General features: G+C 45.7%; 1 protein-coding gene across 2 annotated transcripts in view; it reads left to right on the top strand.

Annotated features, from left to right (window-relative positions):
- Positions 1-4,705: 4,705 nt before the first annotated feature.
- Positions 4,706-9,615, top strand: part of WIPF2 (WAS/WASL interacting protein family member 2) — a 49,838-nt gene continuing 44,928 nt past the window's right edge. The window contains exon 1 of one of the 2 annotated variants that reach the window (XM_044248044.1): positions 4,706-4,882. The gene's annotated coding sequence lies outside the window, so the exon portion shown is untranslated. Of the gene's footprint in view, positions 4,883-5,014; positions 5,186-9,615 lie in introns of those variants that run through there. The other variant, XM_044248043.1, reaches the window with a different exon arrangement.

The following is a 9,615-nucleotide window of genomic DNA, read 5'->3' as shown; positions in this document are numbered from 1 at the left end:
GGTCCTGGCACGTGGGGTGCCTTCGCTCTGTCTTAAGCTCTCTTCTCATCTCCTCTACACCTGGGCTTAGAGTTCATACATTTCATTCTGTTTAGGGATCTATCACTGCCTAACTGACTATTCTAAACTTAGTGGCTTAAAACAACCACTGTTTTATAACTTCTCATGATCCTCCAGGTTGATGGGGGCTTGGTTGGACAGTTCTGGCATCTTACTTGGGGAGTCTGATGTGGCTGAAGTCAGAAGGTAACCGGAGCTGGAACATCCATGACAGCTGGTTCGCTTGTTTCACACTCTGGTGGCAATGACTGGAATGCTGGGATGTCTGGACCTCTCTGTCTCCATGTCAAATCTTTTCTCTCCAGATGATCTCTGTAGCAGAGGAGCTGATTTCACACATGAGAGTGGAAGCTGCTGGGTCTTCTTAAAGCTTGGTCCTGGACCTGGTACAGCAGGACTCCTGCTGTCACAGGTCAGCCCAGATTCAATGAATACAAGGAGTTCTGAGTGTAAGGGCCATCTTTGGAGAGTAGCTACCCCAGTTTAGGAGTCCCAGATTGCTAGGATTTCTCTTCTAACTTCCAGCCCCAAACATGCGGCGGTCTACTGGACCTCTCTTCCCTCCCTCCTCACCAGGCTCCTCAGGCTCATTCACAGCCCTGGTCACTCCAAGCTAAGCAGCTAAGTGTCAGTACCACGTGCACATAGTAGGTTAGCCAGAAGCTTGGGAGTCATCTTTGGCTCTTCCCTGTCCTTGGCCCTCACATTCCATTACACTTCTTAAATATCTCTAGAATGATTTCTCTCCATCTCTACTGCTCATACCTAATAATGATCATGGCTAAGATTAATGGGTGCTTTCCAAGTATGTACACACTTTGGACACATTCCACCCAGTCTTATCTCCATTTCATAGATGAGAAGCCTAAGGGTGATAGAGGTTGAGTAACTTGCTCAAAGTGTCATCCTATTCAGGAGTGGGGAGACCTGAAACTTGAGCCCTTTGGCTCTGGAGACAGGAAGTCTTGCCTCCAAAGCCTTTGTGTCCAGCTGGTGCCCAGCTGCTACTCAGCACAGGCAGCCATCATCTCTCACTTAGATGTCCACAGCAGCCTCCCAACAGGTGTTTCTGCCTCCAGTCTGGCCCCATCTAATCTATCCTCCATCCTGCAGAGGGATTTTTCTAGAAGGCAAAGGGGGTCATGGCACTTCTTTCCTTAAAGCTTTCAATGGTTTCCCTCTCACCTGGAAGATAAAATCGAACTTTTCACAACAGATAATAAAGTGCTTCACAAATTGGCTCCTGTGAACTTGAGAGTGTGCCTTGGGGCAGTGGTTTTTCATGGGGGCATTCTGGAAATTTGTGGAAGCTTTTTTGTTTATCACCACGATAAGGATGTGCAGTGTATAAGGCTTCTGGTAAGCAGGAAATCAGGGATGTGAGGGTGCCGCAATGCAAGGGAAGGATCCATGCAACAAGATCCTGGGCTCCACGTGGCTTTCATTTTTTTTTTTTTAAGATTTTATTTATTCATTTGACAGACAGAGATCACAAGTAGGTGGAGAGGCAGGCAAAGAAAGAGGAAGGGAAGCAGACTCCCTGCTGAGCAGAGAGCCTGATGCAGGGCTCGATTCCAGCACCCTGAGATCATGACCTGAGCTGAAGGCAGAGGCTTTAACCCACTGAGCCACCCAGGCACCCCTCCACGTGGCTTTCAATGTCTGATTGGACATTCCATGTGAAAAATTCATGTATTAAAAAAAAACACAACACCTTTCTAAGCCTATAATCTATATCTCCATTAACACTATTCCCAAGGAAGGAGGGGACAGGTTTATTTCTGGTTCACCCTCCCTTTGGGGGTCCCATCTTTAGGAAGGAGAATCTTTTGTTAAAACTTCCCGGATGAGGAGGTTCCGAGGTGTTTCCTTTTTCCAGGAGACACTGACAAAAGCTCAGGTTCACCTGGTCAGGCAAATGTCCTCAGCAAAAACCTGCCTCAGTGTTTTGCTTTGTTTACTTTGTTTTGCCATAATTCCTTAGTCTTTCATCAAAGCATTTAAGATGTTTTTCAATATTATTCTTTTGTTGTTTATTGGGAGGTCTCCCAGGTCCTATTATTGAAAAGGCAAACGACAAGCATGGAATATTTTTTGCACAAACTTAATATAACCTTTCTTTTTAATGAATACAACCACTGTATTGTTTTGTGTTGTTCAGAACTTGGCCAAGAGTCTTTCGCCATTTTGGGAAATCACATCACAAACGACAATGCAGGGTCATTTGGTATGGGCATTAACAGCAGACTTTGGAGACAGTTCTTCTATTTTACAAGGTATGTGACTTTGGGAAGGATGGTTAACCATGCTGTGTCTCCGTTTCTTCATTTGTAAAATTGGGGGGAATACTACTTACCTCAGAAAGTTATTATGAGGATTAAATGAGTTATGACATGTGAAGTTATACCAATGTTACATAGTAACATGATGTTAATTAAATGTCAGATGTTACGATGACTTCGTTGACCTAATTTCTGATAATTTTCCCTATCTCATAAGTTCTAGCTAGAGCTCTAGCACATCAAAATGCTTTCAGTTTTTGGAATGTGCCATGATTCTACCTTCCCTCTGCTCTGGAATGCTTTTCTCTGTCTTCTGCCTCTGCCCAATTCTTATTCTCACATCAGGCCTCACTTAAATGTCACTTTTCTTCATGAAGCTCGCACCTAGTTCCTCAGGTGAGATATCCCTGTATTCTACCTCTGTGGTTGCCTTTACCATAGAGTGATGTTATAGAGAAGGGCGGGGGGAGCTGACACAAGCTACAGTGGGCAGGGAATGCCTCTGAGGACGGGACATCTGAATGAAGTCTTATAAAGTAAGAAAGGGGCAGAGGAGAGCCAGTACAATGGCCTTGAGGAGCCACTTGGTACACTGCAGTGATAGAAACCAGGTCCACGGGGCACCTGGGTGGCTCAGTGGGCTGGGCCTCTGCCTTCAGCCTGGGTCATGATCTCAGGCTCCCAGGATGGAGCCCCGCATCGGGCTCTCTGCTCTGCGGAGAGCCTGCTCCCCCCCCCAACCTCTGCCTGCCTACTGTGATCTCTCTCTCTGTCAAATAAATAAGTAAAATCTTAAGAAGAAAAAAAAAAAGAAAGAAAGCAGGTCCACATGGTATATGGTGAGCAAGGAGGAGACATGATGAACATGCAGTTGAAGAACTGGGAGTTTGGGTCTACCATCTCCCTGACCCAATCAACCCACCTTTAGACACGCAGGACTGCATTCTTGAAAATCTTTACCTTCGCACCCACTGATCCCTATGCCTGGAATGTGTTCCCTGCCTTCTCTGACTGGTAATAAAATTCTACTCATCCTTCAAGGACCAGTTCAAAACCACTTACGAAACCTTCTCCCATTCTTTGGCAGGAGTTAATCACTCCCTCTTTGCCTCTCACAGCACATATGTCCCCATGGCACTAATTACATGCTGACTTGTATCTCAGCTAGCTGTTTACATGCCAGCCAGTCTGCCCACCACACAGAGAGTGCCCTGAGAAGATAGGCTCTTAGTCACCTCTGTAACCATCTGATGGTGCCTAGCCCACAGCAGGTTCTCAATGAATGCTGTGACACTGACTATTGGATGCTGCCCAGCACTACTCATGGCAGAACAGAAGGAAAACCAAAATAAAACAACTTATCAGTTATCACGTCTTCGCAATTGTTACTTGATTTGAGCCCTCCAATAACTCTATGAAACAGCTGAGAGAGGCACTATGCCCCATTTTACAGATAGCGCAGCTGAAGCCCAAGGGCACACAGCTAGTGAGTAGTGAAAACTAAATCCCAATCCTGTCCCTTACTTTATATTCAACTCAAGTAAGGATGACAGAGAGACGCAAAGAGCATTTTGAGCATATAAGGCAATGGGGTTAGCTATAGTGGAAAAGAGCTTTCGTGAGTGGACTAGGGACAGATCCTTATTCAGCTGGAAGGAGTTAACAGCAGGCCCACCAGGGAGGGCACAGTATTCCTCTCCCGAACCCAAGCAGCTGGAGGAGTCAGCAGTACCATCCATCCCCCAGCCCTGGAAGCTAGGGAACCCCCCCAGCACCCCCCAACCTCCCCACAACCCCCCCGCCCCGCGGAAGAGACGGGTGTTAGGGTCAGGTGTCTAAGATGACGTTAAGGATGACATGTTAGCAAGGGCCTGTCTCTCTGTTGCTATGACAACAGGAGCTTGACTACTGGGCCTTGCAGGGTTGACTGAGGCGGGTCCTTCGTTGATTCTAAATTAGGGAAGGACTTTTACCGGGTGGGTGTGTGCGCGCGCGTGCGCGCGGTAAAATAAAGACGGGAAAGGTATATTCAAGACTCTAGCTCATTCTCACACCACGTTAGCTACACTTGCGCAATTTTAAAAGACTCGATGCGAAGGCCATACCCCAGACCAATTAAATCAGAATCTCTAGGCTTCAAATATCTGTTTAAGTCTTTGCCGATGACTCCAATTGCAGCCAAAGTTGCAAACCCCGCTATTAAAAGGCAGGCGGAATCCTAGCGACCTTCCCAAGATGGCGGCTACCTTACGGCTTCCGCCTTTACGAGCGCCGGCAGGGGGCGGGCTTCCCAAGGAGCGCATGCGTGTAGTTCTCTTCGCGCCCGGCTCCCTCCTCCTCGCTCCCCCGCCTCCATTTTGTTCGCAGACGCTGGGGACGGTGGGAGCAGATCCATTTCCGGGTTGGCAAAAGGGGCGGCGGCGGCGAGAGAGGGAGATTGCCGGGGAGCGAGGAGGACGGGACGAAGCCGGAGCGGAGGTGGGGGAGGATTCGCTCCCGGGGCTGCTGCGGCTAGGTCGGAAAGAGGCAGAGGAGGCTGGGTACGTCGCTGAGGTGATCTGTGGACCTGAGTGGGAGGGAGAGCCGCGGGAGGGGGGATTGGGGCGGGGCTTGAAGAGAGAGGGTATATTGGGGGAGGGGCCTGAGGGAGAGAGGGGGTCCTAGGGGGCGGGGTCTGAAGGGTGAATGGAACGGGGGGCTGGGTCTGTAGAGCCTGGAGTAGGGCGTGGGGAATCTAAGTGGGGAGGAGTGGTCGGGAATTGGTGTGGGGCGAGCCCTGACTGAAAATGGGAAGAAAGGTTACTGAAAGACAGGAAATAAGGGATCCTGAAGGATTGGGTAAGGTGAGTAAGACGGCAACTCAGAGTGAGGGACAAGTGACCGCGCGCAAAAAGGGAGATGGGGAGGGAGGACCTGTTGTGGACAGGTAATTAACAGGATGCTCTGAGTGAGGAGGCCCCTGTGACATTTTGGGGATCGAGTTGAGTGAAAACCAATGGCTCAGAGGATGATTCGGGGAAACTGCTTACCGTTGAGGGAATCCAGAGAGCCGTTGGTTGAGAAGGAATCAGAGTTGAGTTAAAGGTTGGATTGAGAAGTGCTGAGTTGCTCATGGGAGCAGCCTAGAGTTGAGGATTCAGATTGGAGTGGTGTGAAGTGAGGGGAGATGGATATCTTCAAGTCTTCGAGGTGGGCAGTGTGTGGTGTTGAGTTACTGATCAAGAGGAAAATTCTTAGAACACACGGGTGAGGAGCTGGAGGAAGCTGGTGTGTGCTGGAATTCATATTTTTAAAGGGATTTGAACAATCTGTTTCTGCTTTGGACTTCCTCCCCCCACCCCCACTCCCAGGAGCCACCAGCTTCTTCATGGTGTTATTTTTGCCTTACTGTTTTTTGGATGACTTACTGAAAGTTTTTACTAACCTTTTTTTCCTCTTACAAACCAAAAGAGAACCTCAGGGAATAAGGACTGTTCTAGCATACCTATGGATTTACTGAGTAACTTTGAGGCAAGTCATTAAACTGTCTCTCTCTCTCTTTTTTTTTCCCCCCTTTGAAAGACAGGATTGGTTTCTCTCTGCCTCTAACAGATTGTGTTAACTAAATGGGATCTTTAAAGTGGTTGCAAAGAAGTAATCTTTGAGAACATGATTGACGTATTGATATTTAGAAGACGTGTGTTTCTCAATTTCTTCTTCTCAGTCTTGCTGCATATGTTCTGCCAGGGAATAGATGATTTTTGATTTTTTTAAAAAAGATTTTATTTATTTATTTGTTAGAGAGACACAGCGAGAGAGGGAACACAAGCAGGGGGAGTGAGAGAGGGAGAAGCAGGCCCCCCGCCGAGCAAGGAGCCCAATGTGGGGCTCGATCCCAGGACCCTGGAATCATGACCTGAGCGGAAGGCAGACGCTTAACAACTGAGCCACCCAGGCATCTCTAGATGATTTTTGATTTGATACATGTTCAGTTTTGTAACTTTTCTCAAAGTCAACTTTTAGTAGCCCCAAATTTCATATTATTATGTTACATTGTATCGACTCTCATTCAGATGGAGATAGGCAAGTTAGAGCTGGTGCTGAATGAGGTTGATTGATGTGAGAGAATGCAGTGTTTGATTTTGCTTTTGATTGATGTGAGAGAATGCAGTGTTTTATTTTACTTTTGCCAAACACTGACTTTTCTCATGAACCCTGAGAAGTCACTGAATAATCATATTCTAGACATACTCACTGAAAAATTGTATTCTAGAAAAATCATATTCAAGACACTGAAGAATCATATTCTACATATTCTAATTCTTTTTCTTTGGCCCAGGCACATTGGCCTCATTGCCAGGTGGTGGGGAGCAGTATTTGTGGATAGTTTTAGCTTCTTTATTATTATTATTTTTTAAAGATTTTATTTATTTATTTGACTGAGATCACAAGTAGGCAGAGAGGCAGGAGAGAGATGGGGGTGGCGGGGGAGCAGTCTCCCCACTGAGCAGAGAGCCCAATGCGGGGCTCGATCCCAGGACCTTGAGATCATGACCCAAGCCAAAGGCAGAGGCTTAACCCACTGAGCCACCCAGGCTCCCTAGCTTCTTTATTGTTAATATTTTGAAATCTTGACTATTCCAACTTTTTCTTTGGGCATAATATTCTAAACACTTTGCCCATAGGTGGACTTATTTAATTTAGCTTAGAAGAAGTGTTCCTGAAAGTCTTGGCATATCTGAGATCTGACGTGGATTTGCTTAGGAGGGGGCAGTTTCCAGTTCTACCTCATACTTGATATGAGAGTAGTGTTTACTTCAGTTGGTACTGATTAGTTATGTGATGTCAGCACAAAGGGGAAATGCAGGGGAAGGTGGAAGGTGGTGAGAACAGTGGATTTTCCAAGTTTTATTAATGGCTTTTAAGAGGGAAGAGAGAAGTCCTGTTCCTCTTGAAGAGAAATTTGTCAGATGTTCTTTCTTGACCTCTTCTTTGGGAAAGTAACGTAGTGTACTTGAGTCTGTTTTTCTGTTGCTCTGAAGTGATTCTGAAAATCATGGGCCGCTGGTTCAGACTGTTTGAACAAACCCTAGTCTTCCTCCTAACCCCAGCAAGAGCAGGAAGGGCTTCAGGCTATAGAATATGTACTATATACTTATTTGGGGCTAAAAACCTGCTTAATATTTTGCTGTTATTCAGCCACAGGATCTCTTTTTGGTTTATTTTTCAGAGGATTTGGAAATAAGTTATGGGGGCTCAGAGGTCTGGGCAGGGTTTTGGCTTAGCCTACTTCTTTAACATAGGATTTTCCATTTTTCCTATCCTGTCACGTTTTTCCATTGATCTATTTGAGCCAGTCCTAGGTGGAAAATGGCAAATTACTATTTCCCCCCTCCTTTTTAGCCTCTGCTGGACATGTTGTCTCTGTCACAGTTTGATACCTCCAAAGTGAAAGGATTCTTGACTGCTTCAAATAGGGAGGGTGACAGAAGCTGAGCCGGGTTTTCTGGGCAAGAGAATGAATTCTGTCAGAGCAAAGAATAGTTGGAGAGACACAAACTGGGACCTTAAGCTGTGACTAACATTTTGGCAACATGCTTCCCTTTGCCAAATAACTTCTTTTCTTCTCGAGTGTGATTGTTGATCTCCTTCTCAAAGTAGTCTCTTGTTGCTACTGTTCTCCACACAGCTCCGCAGCAGAAGTTGGCAGAGTTCCGGTTGACCGACTGTCTCTTGAGGGATATGCCCCGGATTAGAGTAGATGGGGTGTTCCATGTCAAAATGAGGTTCTTTGGCAGATCCTGAGGGCTGCTGTGCAAGGGAATAGAGGCAGTACTCTTTTCTGAGTGTTCTTGCACCCCTTTATGCTTTTTCTAAATTCAGACCTGTTTCTTATTCATCTGCTGATTAAATGCAGAATCCTTGCCTTTGCCTAGCTTTCAAAGTCCACGGCACTGAGGAAAAGAGAAAGAAAGAATTTCCCACATGTTTTTGTTCCACTCTCACTCCCAAGCCTTTTAGCCTAGGGAGCCACAGGCTAAACTCATGAGCACTTATTGGTATTATTATAGAGGGGTATTTTATTGTGTTTTTTATTTTTAGAGAGAGAGTACACATGAGTGGGGAGGGGCAGAGGGAGAAAATCAAGCAGGCTCCACACACAGCTCCAGACCCAATGCAGGGCTCGATTTCACAGACTTGAGATCATGACCTGAGCCAAAATCAAGAGTCAAACACTTAACTGGCTGAGTGGTCCAGGTGCCCTGTAGAGGGGGTATTTTGAAATGCTGAATAGAACTTTATGGAGATGGGTACCTAGATGGCTCAGTCAGTTAAGTATCCAACTTTTAATCTCAGGATTGTGAGTTCTAGCCTTGCGTTGGGCTCTGTGCTGGATATCGAGCCCATTTTATTTTATTTTATTTTATTTTTTTAAAGATTTATTTATTTGACAGAGAGAGATCACAAGTAGGCAGAGAGGCAGGAAGAGAGAGAGAGGAGGAAGCAGGCTCCCCGCTGAGCAGAGAGCCCGATGCGGGACTGGATCCCAGGACTCTGAGATCATGACCTGAGCTGAAGGCAGCGGCTTAACCCACTGAGCCACCCAGGTGCCCTCGAGCCTATTTTAAAAAAAGAAAACTTTATGGAGAAAAACAGTGTTAGTAGGGAAAACAGGTGATTCATTTGCTAGTGTCTTTGTCAGTCTTAGATCTCTTAAGATTTTGGCTTAACATGCAGAAAGAGCATTTGGAAGCAAGTAAATTGTCGAATTTGAAAGGCAGGAATTGGCTCCTAATTTGCCATATAACATGGCAAAGTTATGAGATTTAGAATGGCTATATTAAATACTTGGTTCTACTTAGTAAATGCCTTTTCAGTGTCTTCTACTTAATAAATTTTTGGTTTTTAAGGGATAATTAGTTAAAGATAACTTTGTCTCCAGTAGGTCTTGGGATGGATTATGAAGATCATTTCTTGCAGTGGCCCTTGTAACATTGGAGATAACCCCAAAACAAATCTCTCTGGAGGCTCTGGATTCAGCTTCCTCCTGCCATCGTTAGCCCAGAGTATTCTGTTCTCCATATTCGGGTTTGGGAAACTAACAGGTTCAGATCCAAAGGTTTTGACTCTGATCCAGGGCTTTGACTGTGGTAACAAACAGGATTATTTGGAGTTGTGTTTAATCTTGTCTCAGATATTTCTTTACTGAAGAATGTCTTGAAGTTTGGCAAGTCTGTCTATCTGAGGAATGTATATTGATTTCCTCACCTTTCTTACAATTGGTTTTCAAATA

This window comes from Neovison vison, chromosome 5 (genome assembly GCF_020171115.1).
Source record: "Neovison vison isolate M4711 chromosome 5, ASM_NN_V1, whole genome shotgun sequence".
Taxonomy (NCBI): Eukaryota; Metazoa; Chordata; class Mammalia; order Carnivora; family Mustelidae; genus Neogale; species Neogale vison.
Note: the sequence above shows the minus strand (reverse complement) of the source record. Positions and strands in the feature narration are given on the sequence as shown.